The 24,221-nt window shown below is 57.4% G+C and overlaps 1 protein-coding gene across 1 annotated transcript in view; it reads right to left on the bottom strand.

The window, feature by feature from the left end:
• The window catches only part of JAKMIP3 (Janus kinase and microtubule interacting protein 3), a 114,393-nt gene extending 90,406 nt beyond the window's left edge, over positions 1–23,987 (bottom strand). The window contains 1 exon segment of the mRNA XM_042959864.1: positions 23,802–23,987. The gene's annotated coding sequence lies outside the window, so the exon portion shown is untranslated.
• Positions 23,988–24,221: the final 234 nt, after the last annotated feature.

Here is a 24,221-nt window from a genome sequence, read left to right as displayed (position 1 = left end):
CTCCGGGCCCACCTCCTCCGGGGAAAGCAAGTGAGGGACACGGGCAGGCCTGGCTGAGTCCTGTGCACACAGCCTTCCGTGTCTGCAGCCGCTGCGGGAGAGCGTCTCCGGCCCCTTTTCCTGAGAAAATCCCCCCCTGGGTTTTGTGGCTACAGGGTCCGTAATATGAAGGAAGTTCCACTCCAAAGGGCGGCTTTATTTTCTTCCAATGGTGAGGTGCCAGAAGGGAGGTGTATCCATTAAACCCTGGAGAATGAAAGTGTAGAAACGAATCCAACGAATGAGACCAGCGCTGGTGGAGCGATTGTGCAGCGGCACGAGCTCTCCTTGCCGGAAATCCAGCCAAGTCCACGATAAACCCCCAGAGAAGCCAGTGCGACCAAAGGAAGACGCAGGGCCCACGGGGCTGAAGCTGAAGGGCACTTAGGAAGAGCCAGTCTGATCCGACCAAGGAAACACGGACACAGATGGTCCCTGCACCTCACGGCCCTGCCTGGGGACATCGGCTGTGGCTGCGCTGGGGTCTAGAACCGTGAGGGGGCGAGGAACGAGGCTCCCGGCCCTGGTTCTCCGGAGTTCAGGCTTGTGAGGGCCCTACTTGTCCCTCTGCCCCCAGCCAGCCCTGCACCCGCCCTTCCCTTTCACTCCAACTCTTCAACTTGGACCCAGACGTCCAAATTTCACCCCATCCTAGTCCCAGAGGGCATCGTTCTGACGGGAACCCACAGGGTAAATACCCACGCCAATCACCCGTAGCTCGGAAATGAGAATGCGGGTTATCCTGTGCTTGTCTACACCTGGGCGACTAATAAATTAGAACAAATTACCAAGTTGCTGTGCCTTCGAAACGGTCACAACACCGTGCTGGTTGACGCTCTCCTGAGCTCCTCGTAGGCGTGAACTCGTTTCAGTCACGAAAGCCCCACTGGCTAACTGTCACGGTCTCCCCCGCACAGGCGAGGAAACTGAGGCCCCGAGAGGCTGGGCAGCTTGCCCACCATCACACAGGCGACAGCTGCCGGAGCCCGCGTGCACCTGCCGGGGGCTCCGGACACCGAGGTCCACACTCCACCCTCAACAGCGCCCCGAGACAAGGTCGCTTACACCCGTGGGCCGGGGTCCAGCCCAGTGCCCGTCTCGGGGCGGCTGCTCTCCAGGCCAGTGGAGGGAGACAACAGGTGGTACATGCCCATGAACTCAGCAATGTGACGCCTGGAAATCTGTCCCAAGGAAATGATAGAATAATGGCGTTGGAGCATATTCTATGTAACAAACACTTTTATAGCACTTACCCTGTGCCAGGCACTGCTCTGACAACCTCAAATACAACTCATTCAAGGATAATTATGGTGATGTGCCCATAACACAGCTCGAACAATTGGAAGCGTCCTAAATGCCCACAACAGAGATGATTCACACAAACGATGGAATGCACATAAGCCAGACTACAAGGGCACCATTTGGACATGGCTTGTCTACACTTACTGACATGGAGGGGTGTAGACAACACGCTAAATTTTTTTAAACGCCAGTGTGTATAGTACGAGCACATTTCTATTTGAAAAAATAAGCGGGTGCATTAAAGACAGACATACAGACCAACAGAATAGAATAGACAGCCAAGAAAGAAATGCTCACACATACGGCCAAATGATTTTTCACAAGGGAGCCAAGACCATTCAATGGAAAAAGGACAGTCTTTTCAACAAACTATGCTGGGAAACCTCGATGTCCCCAGGCCAGGGAGTGAAGCTGGACCCTTACCTGACACCACAAACAGAAATGAACTCAAAATAGATCAAGGAGGTAAATGTAAGACCTAAAACAACAAAGCTCTTCTAAGAAAACAGGATAAAAGCTTCACAAAGTGGATGTGACAATGGTTTCTTGGATTCAGGGCCAAAGGCACAGGCAACAACAGGAAATGGCCGAACTGGGCTTCAAGAAAATTTAAAATTTCTGTGCATCAAGAGCCACGATCCACAGAACAAAAAGGTGACCCAAAGAATGGGAGAAAGTATCCGCAAATCATGTATCTGATGAGGGATTAGTATCTAGAATACACAGAGAATTCCTACAAGTCAACAACAAAGAAACAAACAACTCGACGCAAAAATGGGCAAAAGGGGGAGGCTGGGTGACTCAGTCGGTTGACAGTCCAACTTGATTATGGCTCAAGTCATGATCCTAGGGTCATGGAATGGAGCCCCACGTTGGGCTCTGCACTGAGTGTGAGGCCTGAGATTCTCTCTCTCTCTCTCTCAAATAAAAAATCTAATAGATAGATAGATAGATAGATAGATAAATAAATAAGTAGGCACAGGACTTGCATAGACATCTCTCCAGAGAAGATATACAGATGACCAATGAGCTCACGAAAACATGCTCAGCATCACTCATCACTAGGGAAATGCACATCAAAACTATGAGATACTACCTCACACTCATTAGGATGGTTACTATCAAAAAAAATCCCCCAAAACCAGAAAACAAGTGCTGACAAAGATGTGGAGAAATTGGAATGTTGTATACTATTGGTGGGAATGCAAAATGGTGCACCTGCTGTGGACAACTGCAAAGACTCGCCTAAAACATTAAAAATAGAATTACCACATGGTCCAGCAATTCCATTACTGGGTATCTACCCAAAGGAATTGAAAGCAAAGTCTCGAAAAAATATTTGCACCCCCATGTTCACAGCAGCACTGTTCACAAGAGCTAAAACACGGAAGCACCCAAGTGTCCGCTGACAGATGAAGGGACAGGAGAGTGTGGTCCATCCGCACGACGGAATACTATTCGGCCTTGGAAAGGAAGGACGCCGTGACACCTGCTGCAGCCCGGGTGGACCCTGAGGACGCTGCTGAGTGGGGTCGTGCAGACACACAAACCGTGTGATTTCACTTACACGACGCACTTGGGTCAAGGTCACAGAGACAGAAGGTGGCCGGTTGGGCAGCAGGGGCAGGGGAGGGGTCGGGGAGTTGGTGTTAATGGGGGCAGAGTTCCGGTGTTACAAGACAAAGAGAGCCCCGTGGGCGGACAGCGGGGACGGCTGCACAACAGTGTGGGTGTGTGTGACACCCCTGAACCATAGACCTAAAAATGGTTAAGGTGGTGGGTTTCATGTCGTGTGTATTTTAACACAGTAACAAAGGGAAAAACTGTGTGTGTGCTGTTTTCACAGAAAAACTTGAAGTCTGAAACTGTACAGGCCAGGTGGAAAGCGGCCATCTCTCTGGGGGATGGGATCTCAGATGATCTGACTCTTGGCTTTAATCTTTCCGAACCGTATGCACTTTTTTAACCGCGAATATGTATTTATTGTTAAAATTAAAAAAAAAAAACTTGCATCTTCAAACTTTGGCACACGCACAGACCCACGTACACGCCTTTTATCACCATAACCGACATGTCCCTTGCAGACCGCGCTCGCACAGAACCCCGCGGGAGACAGTAACCTTTCCCAAGACCCCAGAGAGCGAGGGGAGGAGGGGGGGTTGCTGAGAAAAGCTCTAATTCACAAAGCTTCAAGAGCCACTTGCCGACCCGGACTCGGAAGGGAGGAAGCCGAGGCCGAGCGTCCAGGATGGAACAGCCATGCCCGGCAGCACCGAGGCGCTGCACGGTGAGGGCGTTCTGGGAGCACAGAGTGAGAGTGAGCACCGGGGCACCTCCGTTTTCTCGTCTGTGGAAGACTCCCGGCCACACGGCCCTCTCACCAGGTCCCCGGAGGCCCCTGGGTTCCGATTGCTTCCCCGCAGGTGCCCACAGCCTTTCGGAGAGCTTGGCTGTGCCCCAGGCCATTCCCGATGGCCCGTCCTGCTGTCCCCACGGCTCCAAGCCCCAGATGCACACCTCGTCCGCTGGCCTCACCTCTTCCCGCATCTCTCCAGGGCCTCCCGGAACCAGCACATCCAGAGTTACTCTGTCCCTCCCTCCTGTTCCAGTGTGGGACCCCCCCAGCCACCAGTTGTCCAAGTCAAAGCCGGACCATGGTCCCGGCCTCTTCTCTTCCCGCCCTCCAGTCCACCGACCCCACCTCCTGCCAGGACCCTCTCCCCTGGGGCGACGCCGCAGCCCCCACCCTCGGTCATCGTCGCTACCCAGCCCCAAGGCTCTCCTGACCCAGACTCCTTTTCATTCCCGGGCACGGCTCTCCAAGAGCGTCCGCGTCTCCCTTGTTACCACTCCGTGTGTTCTGAAAAACAGCAAATGTTGTGTCACACTTTGCGTGTCCTGCATTTTCTGCGTTCACTCAACACCGTGTCCTTGAGGTTTCGGCACGTTGGTGCTCGTGGATCCCGTCACTCCAGCGTGCTCCCTCAGCATCCAACCGTATCACGCGTTCGTTCCCACCGCCCTGCTGATGCCACAGCCGACGGCCCTGTGCACACCCGAGGCACGTCTGTCAGATGGCGGTGGGCAGGTCCCCAGCAGGGCGTGGCTGGCGTGAGGGCGGCCAGAGAAGCTACCAGAGCCCCAAGAAATGCCTGTCTCCCCACATCTCAGCAAGCGTGATGCCGGCCGGCGTGACGGCTGAGAGGAGACCCCGCTGTGCCCCCAGCCTGGTCCCTGACGACTGACGAGGGGCTCGTCTTTGCCGCACCGGCTGCGTCCGTGACCCTCTGTCCCCCCCTTCACCTGTGTCTCTGCCCGAGTCGTCCTTCACTGCTGGGAGGGAGGCCGGTATCTATTCTGGATACTGACCCTTTGTTGGTAAAGTCCTGGCTGGTCTTTTTTGATGTTACGTTGTTTCCCATCCCGCAGAGACTTCAAACTCAACCACTCTGCCCATCATTTCCTCTGTTGTAGGATGGTTCTGTTTCTCGCCTAAGAAACGCTTCCCCGACGCACTAAGGCACCCTCCGAGGTTCCCCTCCAGAGGTTTTCCCGTTTTCCGTTTCCGCAGGCCATCTTCTCACATCAAGAACCTAGTGTGCACGTCCTCCTTAGTGCGGACTCATCCGTCCCGCCAGTCTGATGCCAGCCTGGCCTCACCGCCTCCTGATTTTACGGGACTCGAAGCCACCTGTTCCAATGTGCCGGTTTCTTTGTCAATCTCCACGAATAGCGCACTGCTTCATTATATAATTTTGTCAGAAGTTTTGATGTCTGATAGGGTTCGTCTCCTTTGCCCCGTTATGTTTCCTTTTTTTTTTTTTGACATTATTTTATTACTATTTTTTAAAGTAGGCTCCATGCCCAACGTGGGGCTCGAACTCATGACCCTGGGATCAAGAGTCAGATGCTCTATCGACTGAGCCAGCCAGGTGCCCTGCCCCTGCCCTGTTGTTTTCAAACTTGGTTTTTTGTTTTTGTTTTTTTTTACCGTTTATTCTTCTTTGTCAACTAGTCCAGAGCAGTGGGAACCCTGTCTGGATTCTGCTTGGAACTACACTGAACTTACAGATTAATTGGGAGAGAGCTGACATCTCTTTGATACTGTGTCTCCTTCACATGAAATAGTATAGCTCTCCCTTTATTTAGACCTTTTTTTTAAGTCTTTCAACGGAGTTGGCTCATTTTCTCCAAAAGGTTTCGCACAACGCTTGATCTACGTACTCCTGGTGCCTGACATCTGTGCTGCTATCACGAAAGGTGTGTTGGGAGTCACCACCGCCTTTCTCCACGGCAACTCAGAAAGTTGCTGTAGAGGAACATTATTTCTTTACAGATTTTATTTTTAAATACTCTCTGCACCCAACGTGGGGCTTGAACTCACAACCCCGAGATCAAGAGCCACATAAGCCGCCGAGAGCCAGCCAGGCACCCCCATTATTGATTTTTTCTTTTTTATATTGAGCTTGTGCGAGCAACGGCCTCAAATTTCTTCCCAGCTCTGATACTCCATGTCCGCCTTGTCCAGAAACGGGCATCCCGTTCCTTCCTCTCCAGTCTTTACACTTTCAAACTATTTTTCCCACGCTCGTGTGCAGACAGGACTCCAGTGCACGTTAGGGAGAAGTAACACAGTTGGCCTCTTTCTCTTACTTCCAGCTTGAAGACGGATACTCCTGGTGTCTCGCCACCAAGCCCACGGGGTCTGTTCCTCGGGTTAAAGAACGTACCTGCGTCCCAAATCTGCTAAGCGTGCGTTTTTACACACTGTGGGGGCTGCTGGGAGTTCTGGAAGGCTTCTCCTGCTTCTGTTAGGGGAACCGTATGGTTCTCTCCCCGTCCCTCGGAGCCGGCCTCGTGTCCCCCACCCTGACCCCTCTCACCGTTGTTCCCATTATTCCAAGCCCCGAACCTGGCAGAGGCACAGCCCTGACTCTTGAAAGTCTCCCTAAGATGCTTCCCACCCAGACTGAGTGGCGACAGGGCTGGTGGGCATTCGTAGCCCCCTCTGGAGGGGCGGCCTTTCGAGGGTCCGAGCGCGTGGCCGGGTCTTAGTCTCAGCTCGCTTCGTGGAGGCTTTGTCTGGTCTCCCCATCCCTGCGCGGGCATGATGGGGCGGGCTCGGGCAGGTACAAACCCCTGCCCGCCCAGCCGCTGGCTGCAGACCCTGGGTCACAGCTCTGGGTGTCTACGCAGTCTCCTGACCCCGGATGGATCTCTCTGCCTCTCCCTCTCCCTCCCTCCCTCTCTCCCCTGTAAAAGGAGCTGGAGACAACTCTGGACCCTTCAGCCGTGCTGGGAGCAGGGAAGGTCTCCCAGGCTGTGCTCACCGGCCACCTTGCCAACAACTCCTTTCACCCCTTAAACTGCAGCCCCTCCACCCTGACACCACGAGCTTTGAACAAAATGTCAACTTCCCGACCCCCCTCTGGTTCTCGAAAGCCAGCTTCTCGAAACCTGAACCCCTCTGGGCGAGCCCGGCCGGGAGAGTGATGGGCAGCGTGGACCCTGGGGACCCCGGCTCCGACTGTGCAGCCGCCCCGTCCCGTCCTGAAGCGGCCCCTGCAGCCTGCTCTCCAAGGAGCACACAGCGGTGGTGCAGTCCCGAGGCCAGACGTCCCGAGGGACTGTCCTCCAGGCCCCGAGGACAGGGCAGCACAGAGCCACTGGCAGGACCACAGCCCGCTGGTCCTCCTGCTCAGCAGGACAGCTTGGCGGTCACACGCGGCCACAGGTGCTGCGCAAAATGCGGTCTTTACTCGAAAATGTATGAAGCTGGTGTGTTAAGGTCCCTCCTGACTTGGACAAGTGAACGATTCCACCTCCATCCTCCACACGGTGGCCTTGCTTCAAGCAAGAAGATTCTTGACACATCTCAGCTCCTACTGAAGACCCCGGACGGACCCCCCACCGCAGCAGGACAAGTGTCTCCTGGGGGTGGAGGGCAGTGTGGACACCATCTAGGGGGCTTCACTGCGTGACCTTCCTAGGAATATGGCAACTCGGTCCCCAGCACAGAACCTTCCGGAGGAAAGCTCCTTCCGCTTGCAGCTGGGCCACAGGAGAGGAAACCCCAGCCTTTGACCCGCACAACTGCTCAGAATCAGACAGGAGAGGACCGCCACCCAGAAGCCTGGACGGCAGGCCGTTCCCACCGTGTGAGCGCCCGTTGGGGGATGGCTCCCACCCACAGGTGTGTAGGGAGCCTGGGGACAAGCACGGGAGCACAGGACACAGGGCCACGTGTGCCCGGAGCCCCGGAGCTGGAGGGCTCTGGAGCTGGAAGGGCGTGGCGTCACGAGATCCAAGCCGAACCTTCTATTTTCAATAGAACTTGCCGCCAAGATCAGCTGCGATTTTCCAGAAACCCCGTGGACCCCCACTCACTTCACTAGTGGGTGACTAATCTTTCCACTCACACACCGTATCAGAGCGCGGGCGACACGGACACACGCAAGCAGGGCACGTCCATCCCCAAGGTGTGGCAGCAAAGCCTAGCGCCCTGGGGAAGGGGGCTCACGTCCTGCCCACCCCACCTCCTGTGGGGGAGGGGCGGGTCACACACCCCCACCCGCACCCACCCTCCAGGGACACGCCCTGAGTATTGGCTGCTTCTAGAACCCGTGAGCCCCAGTCCCCCCCCCTCCCCCGCACGCAGCCTGCACCCTGACCGAGAACCCACAAGGACGCACTCACCAGCACCACCGAGCGGCCCCCAAGTCACCGGGTCGGCCCTGGTCAATGACCGGAGCGCGGCTGGGGCTGCAGGAGCGCAGGTCCCCACCTACCGCACCCCTCTGGCTGGGTCGTCCCTGGAGCCCCTCCCTGCCGTGCGCCCCAGTGCGCAGGGCGACACGGCCCATTGTGCCCGGTGCTAATTAGCGTGTTTCGTCCAGAGCCACAGCGAAGAATGCCGCATTCATGCTGAGGGGCGGAGTGGGCCACTGTCCCTGGCTCCCCTTTCATGAGGGTCAAAAACACAGGACACAGCTGTCCTTGTTCCAGCCCCAGCCCAACGGGCCCGCTGAGGAAGAGCGGGAGGCAGACAGCACACACTCCTCTTGCCCGGACAGCTGACCGCCAGCTCAACGCGGGGTGCTGGGTGCCTGCGCCCTCGTCCCCGCAGCCCTGACGTGACCCCGCAACGCAGCGGCCGGCTGTCGCGGCCGTCCCGCCCATGTCCTTCTGTCCACCCCTCCTCCAGCGCCGCTCCGGTGGGATCCCACCCAGGGTGCGCGGAGCAGGGACCAGCGGCCGACACAGCCCTCGTGTGGGCCTTCCCTCCGCCCCCCTCCCCTGGCCTGCCCCTCCCACCCCCCCTCCTATTCCCCGGGACCCCTTCCTAAAACACACGCCCTACACACAGGCCATTTTCTCAGGTCTGTCTCGGGAGGAAGGACTCCAGGGGACTAGACATGCCCACAGTGGCTGCGGAGAGCTGCCTCTGGGAGGGGCGGCACCAGGGAGGGGTCTGTCACCAGGAAGGAGTGCCACCAAGGTGGGGTCTGTTCCCCAGGGAAGGGTGTGGCACCTGGGAGGGGTCTGGGCCCCAGGGAGGGGTCTGTCACCAGGGAGGATTTGTCACCAAGAAGCTGGGTGCGGCACCCTCACTGGCGGTGGAGCAGGACGAGGGTGGGTGGAGGGTGGGAGCAGAGGGTCACTCTACGTCCAGGGGTCACCGTCGCTGTCACACGGTGCAGCCGGTGGGTGGTGGACTTGTGTCACGGCATGGTGGCCTTGCACACAGAGGATGGCAGCTAGACCTGCCCAACTGTCAACCTCCGGCGGGGAGACCCCGGGGGCAGCGGGAAAGGAGCCCCTGTGCCTACTGAGCACGGGGTCCAGGAACCAGCTGCAAACACAAGTCCACCAGGAAGATTGTGCGCGGCCTTCGCGGGTCTCTGGTGCCGAAGCGAGGGCCTGGGAGGAGGAGACGGGGTGTCCGGGTGTCACTCTGGGCTTGGACAGGCCATGTCCCCCGCCCCCATAGCCGCCTTTGTCACCTAAGGAAACTAAACACCCCACGGAGGTGGAGGCGCCCAGAATCGGGCTTCCAGCTTCGACACGCGCGGCGTGGTGTGGAAACCGGGGGGCTGTGTCCGCGGCAAAGCCCTGGGGCGGCCGGTGGCGGGACAGGAGCCGAAGGCATCCCCTCTGTTCAAAGGCAGCCAACGGCCGGGGGCGCAGGGAAGGGGAACCTCACAGAGCAGCTCACGGAGAGCACCCGTCGGCAGAACCATCTGGGGCCGGATCCGTGGGTCCTAAAAGGGGGCCTTTTGTTCTTCAAGAGTGCACAGCGCTGCCTCTCCCGGTGACGGGGACAGGGGTGTCCACACGTGCATGGGAGCAGAGCAGGAAGGGCGCAGGAGCTCTGGGGAGCCCACTCTTCCCAAAGCCCCATGGACTCTGGGGGGGCCCCTTTCCAGGCGGTGAGGCCTGCTATTGGGGAGGGGGGGGTCTCCCGGGGACAGTCGGGGCTCCAGGCGTTAGTGTTTCAAAGGCTTTCTCTGCAACCAGCGGAGAGGAGGCCGTGTTCACAGGGCGATGAAGAAACTGGTGCCCACAGGGTGGGCAGGGGTGTGGGCAGGACAGTGTCCTGTGGCCGCCTCAGCCCTCACCGGGCCTCACAGCCCCACGCGAGCAGCACCCCTACCTCTCAGGGAGAAGCTTGGGCTCAGAGAGGTGAGTGGAGTCCCGCCAGGAGCGAGGAGGCCACACTGGAGTCAGATTTCCAGCTCTCGAGCCAGACTTTTGGAAGACAGGCCCTGGGTGGCCACTGGCAAGCTGGCCGGGGGGACAAGGGATCACCAGCAGCACCTCACAGAAAACACAGGCTCGAGTGACGTGCGGTGGCAGGGAGGGAAAGGGCCCTGCAGTCCCGCCGCGGCTGCCTGAATGAGAAGGGGGGTGTCAGAGGGCTGGGATGCCCCCGGGGGAGAAGGCCAATTACTGGGTCCTTCAGCCCAGGGGTCTCACGACGCGCGGGCTGTTGACCCGCTTGCAGAGAGGAAGGCAGCCGCTCATTAACCTCCTGCTGACCAGCTTCCCAAGTTCAGACGGAATTTGAGATGGAAAAAAAAGTCAGGGAGTGAGAGTGAGCATTAATTAAAGCCACGGTGCCGGCCGCTCAGGCCCCACGAGCTGCTTTGCAGGCCGCTGACTCTCCCCCGGCTTCCCGGCAGTCTTCCTTCCCAATTTGGTCTCGCCGTGGCCTACAGGCTTCTTGGCAAGGCCTGCTTTGCTTTAATTTCCTCCCAAATGTTGGCGGAAAAGAGATGTTAAATTTTAATTGATTCACGATGTTTCTCAAAGCAATTGCTCTGAGTGGTGGTTCTCAAGACAAGTTAGCGACCTAGGCCGGTGGCCCAAGTGACACAGCCGTGTCCACTGCGCACGACTTTGGTCCTTGCTAACCCGCTCCCACTGGAGAAGGAATCTGCTGCCAACCCCCGCGCCCCGCCCGCCCCACACCTGCCTGCCCCAATCAGGACACCGTTCGTTTGCTCCCACATCTGCCGACGCTCCTAACCTCGGCAGAGCCTTGCAAGTGAGTGACTTGAGAGACGTCAATCCAGAAGTTATTTGCTCAGCTTGTAACCGAGGGAGCTACGTGGTGGCTCTCCCACACGCACACGACCATTTCTAAAATTCTTGGGAAACAGAAGTTATTGGGAGAAAGAGAAGGGGGGCCGGGCCTTTCCCAGGCTTGCTCCTTACCCTAAGCGAAGCTTCCCTAGCCCGCTGGTTTCTCCAAGCCACGGTTGACCCTGGCCGTAGGCACTGGGCTTAGAAATCGTTTCGTGATGTGGGTTCCTCCTTCCACATCCTCCTCCAAGTTCGCAGAGTGAGGCTCCCTGGTCCCCCCTGGGTCGTTCCAAAAGTGAACTTGAAACCCCAACAATATGACCCTGAGCTTACAGTCTTGCTTTCCGTGGCTTTTTGCTAAAGGATCCACCTGGACAGAAGCCAACACCTGCAGACCCTCCTTGATTCTCCATGGGGGCAGAGGAATTCCAGAACTCTTTCCCAGGGAGTGGTGGGCTAGGCTGGGTCAGAACTAACTCACCTTCCTCCTAAGACAGCAAAATGCTGAGGGGACAAATCCCAGGTGCCCCCCCCCCCAACCGAGAGAGAAGTGCCTCACTGAAGGACTCAAAGCAGCTTTTGCCTAAGAAGTCGGCCCGCACCCTGCACTTGGACCCCTGCTCCTTAGCCTCCTGCGGTGAAGGAGGCAGGAAAGACCCCTGGTACCTGCTCCAGTGGGGCGTTTTGCTGGTCGCCCACCCCACAGTGGAGCCCCTGGGGGACGTGCCAGAACATGCCCACCCACACCGCAGCCTGACTCCAAGGGGCTGTGGGAAGACGGCCACAGTCGCAGCAGGGAGTCCCCTCATCGAGAAGGGGTGACCACAGATGGTCCTTGCACAGAAGATGGTCTGAGTGGCATCCAGGGCTCCAGGTCCGGCTGGGTCTGATATGGTCCCTACCGGGTGCCCCAGCCGCCTGGCAAGGGCAGACGTGACCCTCCCTAGAGAAGGGCGCGTTCGTCCAAGGTCTCAGGGAAACCCCACGAGCAAATGTTTGAGGACAGTGACAAACACGCAGCTAAGGGAGCCAGGAAACCAGGAAGCAAGGCAAATGAGCAAGAGCCAGGTTTAAAGAAACAGGACCTTCAGGCATTGCATTTAACCAGCACGGGTCACAAAAGAACAAGTCTCCCTGCTTTTTAAATAGACCGTATTTTTTTTAGAGCAGATTTAGATTCACAGCAAAACTGAGCAAACAGCAGAACTCCCGTACACGCCTGCACAGAACCCTCCTGGTTTATTTAAGGAAATAAGTTACAAGCTTGAAAATAACTTCAGGGAGTAGAAAACTGTAAGAAGGGATATGCCAAAGCTGAATAAGAAGAGAGGACTTTGTAAAAACAAATATAATAACTGAAATCAGACACCTGGTGGACACTCGCGGTGGCAGATCGGGCAGCAGAACCGCAGAAGGGGGAGAGAATTCGGAAGAGATTACCTAGCATTGAGCACAGACACAAAAAAAAGAACGCACAGAGGAAGGGTATAGAGAGAACAAGAAGATCTCCCGGAAGGAAAAATGAGGGGGAAAAACTTAGAAGCAGAATTTGAGGACGTAGTGAACAGGATTCTCAGGGTTTGATGGAAGAAAACGTCAAGATGCAAAGTAAGCCCAAATCTAGGCACATCGTAATGACACTTGAGGGGAAAAAACGGCAAAGACGGACAGAAATGGAGACAATCTGCCCGAGGAACCGAGCTCAGGTCGGAAGGCAGGAGGGCGGCGCGGACTTCTCATCAGCGCGATGGGGGCCGGAGGACGGCGGAATAACGCGCTAACCGTGCCTTAAAAGTACCTGCCGAGCAAGAAGTCTGTCCCCCGTGAAAATATTTTCACCCTCATCCCTGAAAGAGAGAACTTCTCAGACAAAAAAGGGGAAATAAAGGAATCTCCACGGGGTGTGCCTCGGGCGGGAGCGTGACTCCCAACGGACAGTCCAAGAGGCAAGAAGAGAGGGAGAACGACAGAAGTGCTACGTACAACAGGAAGTCTGAACTCAGTGCCTGTAAAACACTGACAATTTCTCGTGGTGTTATGAGAGAAACAGGATGGAAACAAAATGCCAACAACAAAGACATAAAACTTCAAACAAGGATGAGCTCGGTTCGAATTCTCAAGCTCCTCTTTCTTCTCTGGGGAAGCTTTGGGTTCGCTTTACCTCCAGTAACATGATTTTGCTGCTACTTTTATGATAATCATGAAAATAACAGAAAACACACTCTGCGACGTTTAGAGGGAAGGGGGGAAACCCCTCAATCGGTGCAAAATGAGGCAAGAAAGGGGGAGAAGAAGGGTCACAAACAGAATAACACAAAACAAAACACAGTTCAACCCCAAATACACCCCCAAAACCATCAAGTGAAAGTTTAAAAACGTACTTCTCAGGTGGAGGCAGAATGGCAGTGACGATGTCATCGTTCCAAGCACCCCCCCCCCCCATTTCCTCTCAACACGGAAAGGGAACAGTCAGTGCAAGAAAGCACAGGAAACATCAAAAACGTTTTCCACACAACGAGGTGACGAAACACCGTCCTCCTGCCCGCTGATGGTGTTACCCAACTGCCCCAACACTTACTGGCTTAGCACACGTGCTTTATTCTGCTCGGGGGCAGGAGGGTCGGGACTCGGGGGAAAGCTTAGCCGCGAGGCTCCCTGCGACCCCCGTGCTGTGAGGAGCAGCTGTGGGGCTGGGCTCCACCCCAGGATGGGGAGTCGGCACGGGCGGGGGTGGTGGGAGCTCAGGTGTCCTCTCCGGGGCGGTGGCCGTGTCCCCAGAGTGCACACCCCAACAGTGGTCTCTCCGAGGGGTCTCTACGGAGGCTTCCTACCAGCCATCCGGGAGCCCCGGGCCATCGCCACCGAGAAGAGGGGGAGGGGGCTCTGCCTGGACAGCGGGGGACCGAGCGTAGGCACCCCACCAATGCCCACACAGTGAGGGCCTTGGACCCGCTCCTCGTCTGTCAGAGCCCAGGGGTCTCTAGCAAGTGCTTTACCTCGAAAACAGGGTCCCCACTCGAAGCGGAGCCTCGGCCAGACAAGCTGATCTTGTCAGGAGAGAGATGCTTTGCAATCTTTCAAGGAACACAGAGGAAAGCAACGAAACAGCAAAGCTAAGTGGTAAGTCACAACACGCGGGGCCCTGCGGAGGGGACTTAGTGGCCTACAGCCCATTACAGAGTCCTGTTTGTTTCCTTTTGGTCTGGAAATCCCTTTTGTAATGATCGAGTCAAAGACACGCTGGAAAACACACAGAGCCATTTCAGAGTAGAGCTAATTCTGATAGAGACCGAACAGAGAACGAGCTGCCACCCGGGGATGACCACACGCCTGCAGGAAAGGAAGGGGGACGGCTGTTCGGTGACAGGAAGGGACCGAGGCGCAGTACTGAGAAAAAGTGGGGCAGGGTCCTGGTCGGCTGCATTTCGCCTAAGACGGGAGAGGGCACGTGGACACACAAATGCCTTTGCTGAATCTATTTTTAAAGGGAAATATGAACTAAAAAACTACCTTAAAAATACTGCCACTGAGAGGGTCGCCTGGGGGGCTCAGTCGGTTAAGTGTCCAACGCTTGACCTCGGCTCAGGTCGTGATCTCACGGTTCGTGGGTTCGAACCCCGAGTCAGGTTCTGCACTGATGGCACAGAACCTGCTTGGGATTCTCTCTCTCTCTCTCTCTCTCTCTCTCTCTCCCCCTCTCTCTCTCCCCCTCTCTCCCTGCCCGTTTCCTGCTCATGTTTGCACACGCTTGCTCTCTCTCTCTCTCTCAAAATAAACAGGTAAACTTAAAAAAATAAAAGGAAAAGGAAAAATAATGAAACAAAATATCAGAAAACAACGATACATTTCTCTTAGAATTTCTTCTAGGTTTGTCCTCTGAAAACCTGTTAAATCGTGACCAGCTCAACAGCCACGGGCTCCCCGCACTCGGCTCTGACACTCAGCTCTGTGGGGCTTTCCCACTGACAAGAGCCAGGGCCCCAGGGCCCCAGGGACGCAGGCAAGGCGGGCACCTGGGATCCGAACACGAGGCCGCAATGCAAGACTGTTGGGCTCCGCTCAGGAAGACACAGGAGAAAACGTGGGACCACGGGGCCGTCGCGGGGGAGGCCGGCAAGGGTCCGGACGAGACGCAGGGAACAATAACCACAAAGGAAGAAACGGCTACATCAGACTTTGTCAAAATTTAAAACTTCCTACGACAAGGAAGAGGCAAGGAAGTCGTGTCTCACGCAGAACTGGGACCTACCGTTCGAGAAGACAAACCAGTGAAAGAGGCAAAAGATGTGACCCCGCTTCACAGAAGACGTGCTGGCCGCCAACAAGCACGAACACAGTGACTCCGTGTCAGTCTTGAGGCAAACGGAAACGGAGCCACCGGGAGCCACGCCCGCAGACTCACCGGCGGGACTAAGACGCAGATCAAACGACCGCGGCCAGGACGGGAGCAACCGGGACTCTCGCACCAAATGCGTGGCCGTTTTGGGGGAATGTTCTGGTGGCCACTCAAAATAATTCGTACACCTTCCCGACGATGCCCTCGGTCCACTCCCAGGAACCTCCTCACAGGACGGAAAGGTGCGTCCACGAAAAGATGTATTAAAAAAAGGTCCCGCGTAGAAAATCCCGTAGGCTGTGTTACGGGAACGAATTTCCCCCAAATCTCCTCCCTAAACTACACAAATATTTCACATCAAACATTCTTTGCAAAGCCACGTGCTTGGCATTGCGTGAACAGAGTGTCCCTAAACCGTGAGGTCTCCGCGAGTAAAAAGAGAAAAGCTAACCGATCCCAGCGCCACCGACCCTCACGCTTGTGCCCGGCCGTGGGGAAATGGGACGGTGCGGCTGGAGGGGTCGGGGACATGGGGTGGGGGGAGCCACCTCCACGTGTGGGCACCACGGAGTCCGGCCAGTGGCGGGGAGGGGCTGGCAGGCCCTGCACCTGACCCGAGCCTGACCCTGACTCCGACCCCGACCCCAACCCCAAGCAGGGTGGCCCCAGTGACCGAGAGAAAGCCGGCTGAGCTCTTGAAAGTGACGAACTCACTGAACAGAGGCCAGCGTGGCATGAAGGACACACGTGGTCTAAGAGGTCAGCCTTCCAAACACAGAGCCTCTGGGTAGAAAAAAGGCGAAAAGAGAAACTCTTAATCAAGCAGAGAAGGAGAAAAGAAGAAAAAAGGAGAACTGTAGGGTCTTTCAGGCCAAGACCCTCTCCTCAAAACAGCCCCCTGAAGCGTGGGGACTTTGCCAGGCTGGCGGGAAAGGGGGCTGTTAGGTTAGGGATCTTGTAAAATCCCCCAAACACCCGATGTCATAAACACGAATACAAGTCAAGTCCGCAGATGCCCCGTGCAGAAAATCAGGAACGAAATTTTACACAAGAGTTGATGCAAAGTCTCTCTTGTTCTTGTTCAAAAGCAGCCACGAAGCAGAAGAAACCTGTAAAGCCACACAGAATTATGCCCTGCAGGGCACGGACAACCACCCGGAGTTAGAAATCCAAACACTAAAATGGATCAGAAATGAGGATAAGTGAAAACTTGACTGAACCCAGAAGAAAATACAAGAAAGACCCGAATTATCTCAGCAATGAGCACTCATGAAGCATTCGGGGCCCATAAGAGCAGGGACCGCGGTGCTGGGCTGGGGTCGTGCTCTTGGGATGGGGACGTGCCCCCTGGGCCAGGGTCGTGCTCCTGGGCTGGGGACATGCTCGCGGGATGGGGTCATGCTCTGGGATGGGGACGTGTTCACGAAACAGGGTCATGCTCCCGGGCTGGGGTCGTGCTCTTGGGACGGGGATGTGCTTGTGGGACAGGGTCATGTTCTCAGGATGGGGACATGCTTGGGGGATGGGGACGTGCTCCTGGGCTGGGATCGTGCTCCGCGGGCCTCCTATTCAGAGCTATGATTCAGGGAGACCTTCCTCGCACAGAAAGAGACCTGATCTGCACATTTCAAGGGGCTCACTGGGGAACCCTGAGACACGCCCAGCAAAACATTTGGATTTCAAAACTAAGGTAAAATCCTCAAAGCCTGCAGGCAAAAAGATCAGTTACCTTCCAGAGTCAAAAGAATGAGACGGGTCAGACTTTTAAACCAACACAGAAGCAAGGAAACAATGGAAATATTAAGAAAAAATCAATGAAAGAAACCATGAACGAAGGATTTCAGAACCAGCCAAGTCCAGAACATCCGTGGTTCCAGAAAGTAAGAAAGTGCTAAATAACAATGATAATTTAATCAAAATCTCACGGAACAGACAAGATGGGGCGTGTGGAAGGAACACAGGTGCTCCTAGGCCACCAGCTGGAGCCGTCTGGTAAACCAGCCTGCCCTGTGGCTGCGGGACGCCGACCCGGGGGACGAAACGGTCGTCCGCGTGTCCGCACCCAAACGAAAATCATTGTGTAAAGAACGAGGAGAAGGCGCGGCTTTTCCCGAAAGGAGCATTCCAACCGGCCACGTGAGCCGAGGCTGGAGCTCCAGGGCCCCCAGCGGCAACGGCACGGTGACGACCGTCAGGCACGGACACGCAGAGGAGGCGAGGCTAGCGAGAGGGGATTCAAGAAGCAGGGTCCACACGCCTCGAAGTATCTCCCCAAGATACCGCCCGGCCACGGCGGGGAAGCCCCGGCCCCCGGACACCCAGGCCAGGCTCACCACGAGCGGGAGACAGACACGGACAACTCGGACGCAGGACGCGGAGGAGAGGACGCCCGCGCGGCCGCGGGCTCCTTGCCAAAGACACATAACCGTGTTCCGATCATGAGAAAAACTCCGATTCTGGGTATTTTTACAACGTCGCTCCTCAGTAGCCTGTGGAGGCATCGACGTCGGAAGAGGACAGGCAAGACTGAGGACTTGTCACCGGCTAGAGGAGACCAGGCAGACGCAACACCCACACGCAACGTGGGGTCGGGGGTGGGACCCCAGGGCAGAAGAGGGACGTGGGTGGGTAGGGAGGTCTGAATAAGGTCTGTACTGCGGCACCACTATCGACGCCCTGGTTCCGGTTACGCAGGATGGTTGCGGAAGACGTCAACGCTAGGGAAACCGGATGAGGGGTAAACGGGGCCCCGTGCCATTTTTGCAGTTTTCCTGTAGGTCTGGAACTAGTTTAAAATAAAGCTTTTAAGAAATAAGCACGTAGAAAGATACTTAATATCACTAATGGGAAACGCAAATCGAAACTTCAACGAGACACCGCCTCACCTCTCTCTCTCTGTCTCTCTCTCTCTCTCTCCATATATAAATGAAAAAGAAAACCAGGTGTTGGCGAGGATGTGGAGAAGTCGAGACCCTCATGCGCTGTTGGCGGGAACGCAAACCAGTGTAGCCGCCGTGGAGAACAGTATGCAGGTTCCTTCAAGTGTGAACACAGAATTGCCACGTGGTCCGGCCATCCCACTTCTGGGTGTGCACCCAAAAGAACAGAAAGCAGGGCCTCGAAGAAATACTTGCACACGCGGGTGCACGGCAGCGTTACCCACAACACCTAAAACCTGGAAGCAATCCAAGCGTCCACCGACGGTGAACAAAATGTGGTCCACGCACACAATGGGATATTATCCAGCCTTGACCAGGAGAGAAATCCGGCCACGTGCCACAACGTGGATGAGCCATGAGGACGTTGTTCTCAGTGAAACAAGCCAGTCACAAAAGGACAAACACCGTCCGACTCCACTTACGTGAGGTCCCCAGAGGAACCTAGAGGAGTCACACTCGTGGGGACAGAAAGCAGAAGGGTGAGTGCAGGGGCGGGGGAGGGGGACGGGGGTTACTATTTCATCAGACAGAGTTCAGTTCTGCAAGGTGACAAAGTTCTGGAGATGGACGGTGGTGACCCCTACAGCAAGGTGAGTGTGCTCAACGCCCCTGAACGCACCCTTGAACGTGGCTGAGATGGTCAATTTTATGTGATGTGTATTTTACCACAATTTATAAAAACGAAACAGAAGAGGGGTGCACGGGTGGCTCAGGTCATGATCTCTCGGGTCGTGGGTTCGAGCCCCGCGTTGGGCTCTGTGCTGACAGCTCGGAGCCTGGAGCCCGCTTTGGATTCTGTGTCTCCCTCTCTCTCTCTGCCCCTCCCCTGCTCACACTGTGTCTCTCTCTCAAAAATGAATACACTTTAAGAAAACAAAACAGAACAAACCCACGAACCTGACCTCTGTCTTCCACACATGTTGATAAGCCCCTCAGCTCTGAGGGTCCAGCTGCCCTAGCAGCCCAGCCTCGCAGCAAGCGCCCCCAGCCACAGCATCCTGCCCAGCCTGCTCCTGGCCCGCGGGTCCCCACTGTACCCTCACTGGCTTCCTCCAGGCCCCAGGGCTGGCCTGCTCCTCCCCTCGGATGGCTGTGTCCTGAGCTGCCTCTTGGACCCCCAGCCAGCAGAAGGCCAGGTCACAGGCTCTGGGGGAACTGGGAAACACCTTGGTGATTTTGGTCACAGCAGAAACAGTATGTGTTTTCACGGTGGCTTAAGGCACGTCCGTCTGGCTGCTGACCACTCCCGGAGGGCAGAGACCACGTCTGTCCCTGTTCACCGACCTCCCCAACTGAGGGCCACGGTGCCTGTCCCAGACAAGGTGACTGATTTCATGTTTTGTGGGCAGGAAAGTCTGGTGGCATCAGGCCATGAGGCGGGGCCAGGAAGGGACGGCGCTGAGTGATGCAGGGGGTCCCGGCGGTCCCCGGGCACAGTATCCAGGCCACAGCTTCACCTCACGAGTATCCTCCTGAGTCCCCAGGTGGGCCTCTGCTGTCCAGCCCTCTCCCCAGACTGCGTGGCCGCACTGAGCTCAGATGTGGGCGGACAGCGCAGGAGGGAAGGTCTTTGTCGCTCGAAGGGAAAAGAGACTCAGCTTGACTTTGCCTCCTGGCGTCCTTCCCTCCATTTCTTCATTCTGCCCCCAGGATCTCAACCCAGATCTGGAGGGAAACCAGCCCAGAGGTCAGCCCAGGGCAGGTGGACAGGAGGTCTCCCTGGAGTCTGGGCTGGCCACAGGGAGAGCCCTGCCTCGAGACTTCTTCCTCACTCCCCGGGCCAGGCAAGAACATTCTACCCTCTGGGGCGTCTGGGTGAGCACCCAACTCTTGATTTCGGCTCAGGTCGTGGTTCCAGGGTTGTGGGATCAAGCCCTGCTTGCTTTGAACTCTGTGCTGAGCATGGAGTTTGCTTAAGAGTCTGTCTCCCTCTCTCTCTCTCTGTGCCCCTCTCCCCCACTCGCTCACTCTCTTAAAAAAAAGAAAAAAAAAAAGGAACCTTCTGCCTTCTGCTGGCCTCTGGCCGCTCCCCACAGCCTGAGCTCCAGAAACTGAGTGGAGAGAACCTTGGGCCTCCGGATGCTCCATAAAGATGTGCTTTGGGGCCAAGAGAACCCAGCCCCGTTCTCCTCCCGGAAGCATCCGTATCGTCCCTGCACTTTCACACCAAGGAGCCCAACCCGGAAAAGCCTGGATTAGAAACCGCAGACCAGCAGACTCCCTGTTTATAATGCAAAAGATTCCATACAAAGGGCGTGTGTAACACAGTACGGACTCGAAAACAACCCCAGAAACCCGCAACACATTGATCAGCAGAGGCACAGGCGCAGCCACCTTAAGAATAAACGACCAGGGGCGCCTGGGTGGCTCAGTCGGTTGAGCGTCCGACTTCGGCTCAGGTCATGATCTCGCGGTCCGTGAGTTCGAACCCCGCGTCGGGCTCTGAGCCGACAGCTCAGATCCTGGAGCCTGTTTCAGATTCTGTGTCTCCCTCTCTCTGACCCTCCCCTGTTCATGCTCTGTCTCTCTCTGTCTCAAAAATAAATAAACATTAAAAAAATTTTTAAAAAAAGAATAAACGGCTATAAAGCTTCCCAAGAGGAAAGGCCGTTGATAGGACCAACTACGTGAAGCTGGTGAAGCCCGTTTTTGCTAATTATCTCCAATATTGTAATGACCCATGTAAATTTCAGCCACAGAGGAACCGTCAAACCAGAGAGAGAGGACAGAATGGGCGCTCAGCCCCCGGGGTCGTTAAAGGGAAGTTAAGCCTGGTGGTGGCCCTCCCAGCCCGACATCCTTCCGCGCTCACGGATGCTGAGGGCCTGGGCTCACTTCCCCGGGCAGAGCGCAGAGGGAGGGGACTCTGGGCACCCAGCCTGGGCTCACCACGGAGGGGAGGGAGGAGGGCAAGGCATGGCAGGTAACCTTCAGCAGGAAGTCTGGCCGGGGACAAGGCCTCATCACTCTGCTCTGGACCGTGGCACAGCACCCTGACTGACGACCCACGGTCCAGGCCGAGCCCTGGCGGGAAGCGTGGAGGAGGGGCACGGAGACCCCAGGGAGGAGCAGGGCAGAGACCGGGACACAGGTCTGGGGTGCGATCCGGGGCCCAGGGGAGGGCTCTTATGTGCCAGGACTAAGAGTCACAGATCCTAACTTAGGACAAGACCCTTCCCGTCTCCGGGTCTCGGGCTCCTCACTTCTCGATGATTCTTTGCGATACTGTCATTTTGTCCTTTGCAGGTTCCTTGAGGATGTGGCCCCAGCCTGGTTCCCTCCACCCTCCTCAAGGTGGGTCACCGGCATCCTCCAGCCTCTCCCAGGCCTCCTGCCGCCCATCCCTTCTCTCAAAGTCATGCCCACATACCTTAACACACAGAAATCAGAACGGAGCCTGCCATAGAGCAGGCTGTGTAACAGGTGAGGTTTTTTTTATCCTATTTCCTCTTTTTTATAACAGTTTTTTTGTTGCTATGCCATCGTTCACAACCTCTTAGATCTTGCATCATGAAAGCAAACTGCTCGTGCTGAAAGCCCAGACCCTGGAACGCGTTGGTCATGATGTCACCAGCCGCCCCTGGGAAAGGCAGACACTGCGCACTGGTTCCTGGGGCCTCAGGCACGTGGGACAGGGTGGCTGCAGGAACACGCCGTGGCCCCGGGCATCTGCACTGACCCCCTGCTACCAGTCCATCCCTTCACCCTCCCCCGTGGGCCCGGTTCTCAGCGGCCACCATCAGTACTGATAATAAATGCCAGTCACGCCTGTGTAAATATTTTCAGCACACATAAAGTTCCGAAACAACAGCATGTACGATGCATCAGTCTGCTTGAAAATCCTATTTGGACTTGAAATCATAACTTCATCAGCCCCCAACCGACAGGCACCGTTATAAAAGCTCCTTCTTTCCAACCATAGTCTTTTTGGGAAAAAGCAGGTGTGGTAAGGACTGCTTACTCCCTTCCCCATTAGTGGCCGGGACCCCAACCCGCTGCGGCCAGTTGGTGGTGCTGTTCTGTACCCCACAGAGCAGCCGCTGCCCAGGCGGCCCCTGGATGGGGCGTGAGCGCCACAGCAGGTCCCCAGTGGAGCCTGAGATCGACTGGGCTGGGCCAGGGTTCTTGCTTCTGAAAGCACGTCAGTGTTCTGCTGACCTGTCCCGGAAACGCTTCGAAAGGGGGCATAATACTCCTTGTTACCGAAGTTTACAAGAAGGTAAACAGGTCTGTGAGCCGTTAATGGGGGGGGGGGGGGAGGGGGACACTGCAGACAGCGGCCAAAGCAAGTCTTAACTCAGGGATGCAGATCCGCTTTCAGAAAGGCAGGAAAGGGGCGGGGGGCGTCCCTCCTTCTAATCCTAAACCCCGGGCAGACACACCGCCTGGTGCCTTCTCCCCTCCACCACCCTAAGGCGGGGAGAGCCCTTTGCACCCCCCGAAGTGCCCACCAGCTGCCCACTCCCTCCGTGGCACCCAAGGCAGAGAGGGTGCGTCTGATTTCTGGCTGCCCTGCCAGTGGTCACCCTGGTCCCTGTGTTTGCAGACAACACGCACTCCTTCCTCTGCAGGAAGTGAAGCTGAACCAAAACCTCAGGTGCGGCAGGAAGTCGCTGCCCACAATCCTGCTTCTCCAAGAGACAAGGTCAAAGCGACAGGCCGGAGGGCTTTTCTGGGAAAGGTGTGGAGCCCGAGCCTCCCCTCCGACTCCTGACCCCAGTCGAGCCCTTCACGCTGCGGCTTCCGAGGCTTCGGATACCGTGAGCCTCCGACCGCCCTGCCGCCACCCCCGGAAACAGGAACACGTGAAAGCAAAACACTAGACACCGAGGGGGGTGGGGGCAGCTCAATCTGCGGTGCGGAAACGCCCAAGTGGCGCGGACCCCGACGAGAGCACCTGCGCGCCGCCCACCCGGGGCCGGCGTCCCTGCCAGCACAGAGGCCTGTGCACCTGCCGCCGGCTCCCGGGAGCTCCCGCGAAATGGGCGCGATTGAGACAGGTGGCCCGCGGGGTCGCCTGGAGAAGCCCAGAGGAGCCTGGCTCCAGACAGGGGCGTCCCGGCCGCGGGCCCCCCGACCAACAGAACGTCACTCTGCCACCTCCTCCCCCCCCCCCCCGCCAACCCCGAACCTCCCCCGGGCCACCCCCCCACCTTACTCCCCCCCCCCCCGCCATCTCCGGACCCCACCCCGGGCCACTCCCGGGCCACCCGCCGGCCGCCCCCAGGGCAGGGGGCAGGACGAGCGCGCGGAGCCACCGCCACCCCGCCGCGCAGGGCGCAGGGGCCGCGGGACGCACGGTGCCAGGCGCCGGCGCAGCGCAGAGGCCCGGCGGGGCGGCGGGCGGCGGGCGGCGGGCGGCGGGCGGCGGGCGGCGGGCGGGGGGCTGGGGGCGGCCGGCGGCTGCTCACCGAGGCTCCCCGCGGGCGGCGGGCTCCGGGCGGCGTCCGACGGCCCGGCTCGGCCATTGCGGAGGCGCTGCGGCGGGCGGGGGGCGCGCGTCACCGCGGGCGGGCGGGCGGGCGCCCCAAACCCAGGGCCCTCCCCCGACACTCCCCGCTGCCGCCGCCGGGCGCGGCCCCGCGACACCCCAACCCCACCTCTTTTCCTCCTCTGCCATCTCAGGCTGGCGGGGAGCTGGTTTGCGTCTACGGAAAGCCGGCGACGATGCTGCCGAAAATAACCCGGGTGCTGCGCAGGGCGGAGGGGGGGCGGGCGAGGCCCGCCTCGGCCGCGCCCGCACTGACCGCCACCCACCCGGTGCGGCCGGGGGCGTCCGCGCTCAGAGCCACTCACCCACACTCCTCGCCGCCGCGCAGCCCGCAGCCCGGAAGACTTGCACGTGCGTGTTTTAGCCGTTAACTCCCGGCTTCCGTCTCCAAACGCTGCCTTCCACGCCCCGGATGAGAGAGAAATGCTCTTTGGAGCCGTGCGTGGAACAATCCTCTCCGTGCTCCGGAACCAGACCCACAATTCCATCGTTAAGCCGCGGGCTCTGGGGCTGCTGGCCTCAGGGTCCC

Source organism: Panthera tigris, chromosome D2 (assembly GCF_018350195.1).
Source record: "Panthera tigris isolate Pti1 chromosome D2, P.tigris_Pti1_mat1.1, whole genome shotgun sequence".
NCBI lineage: Eukaryota > Metazoa > Chordata > Mammalia > Carnivora > Felidae > Panthera > Panthera tigris.
The sequence above is the reverse complement of the archived record's forward strand: the minus strand, read 5'-3'. Positions and strand labels throughout refer to the sequence as shown.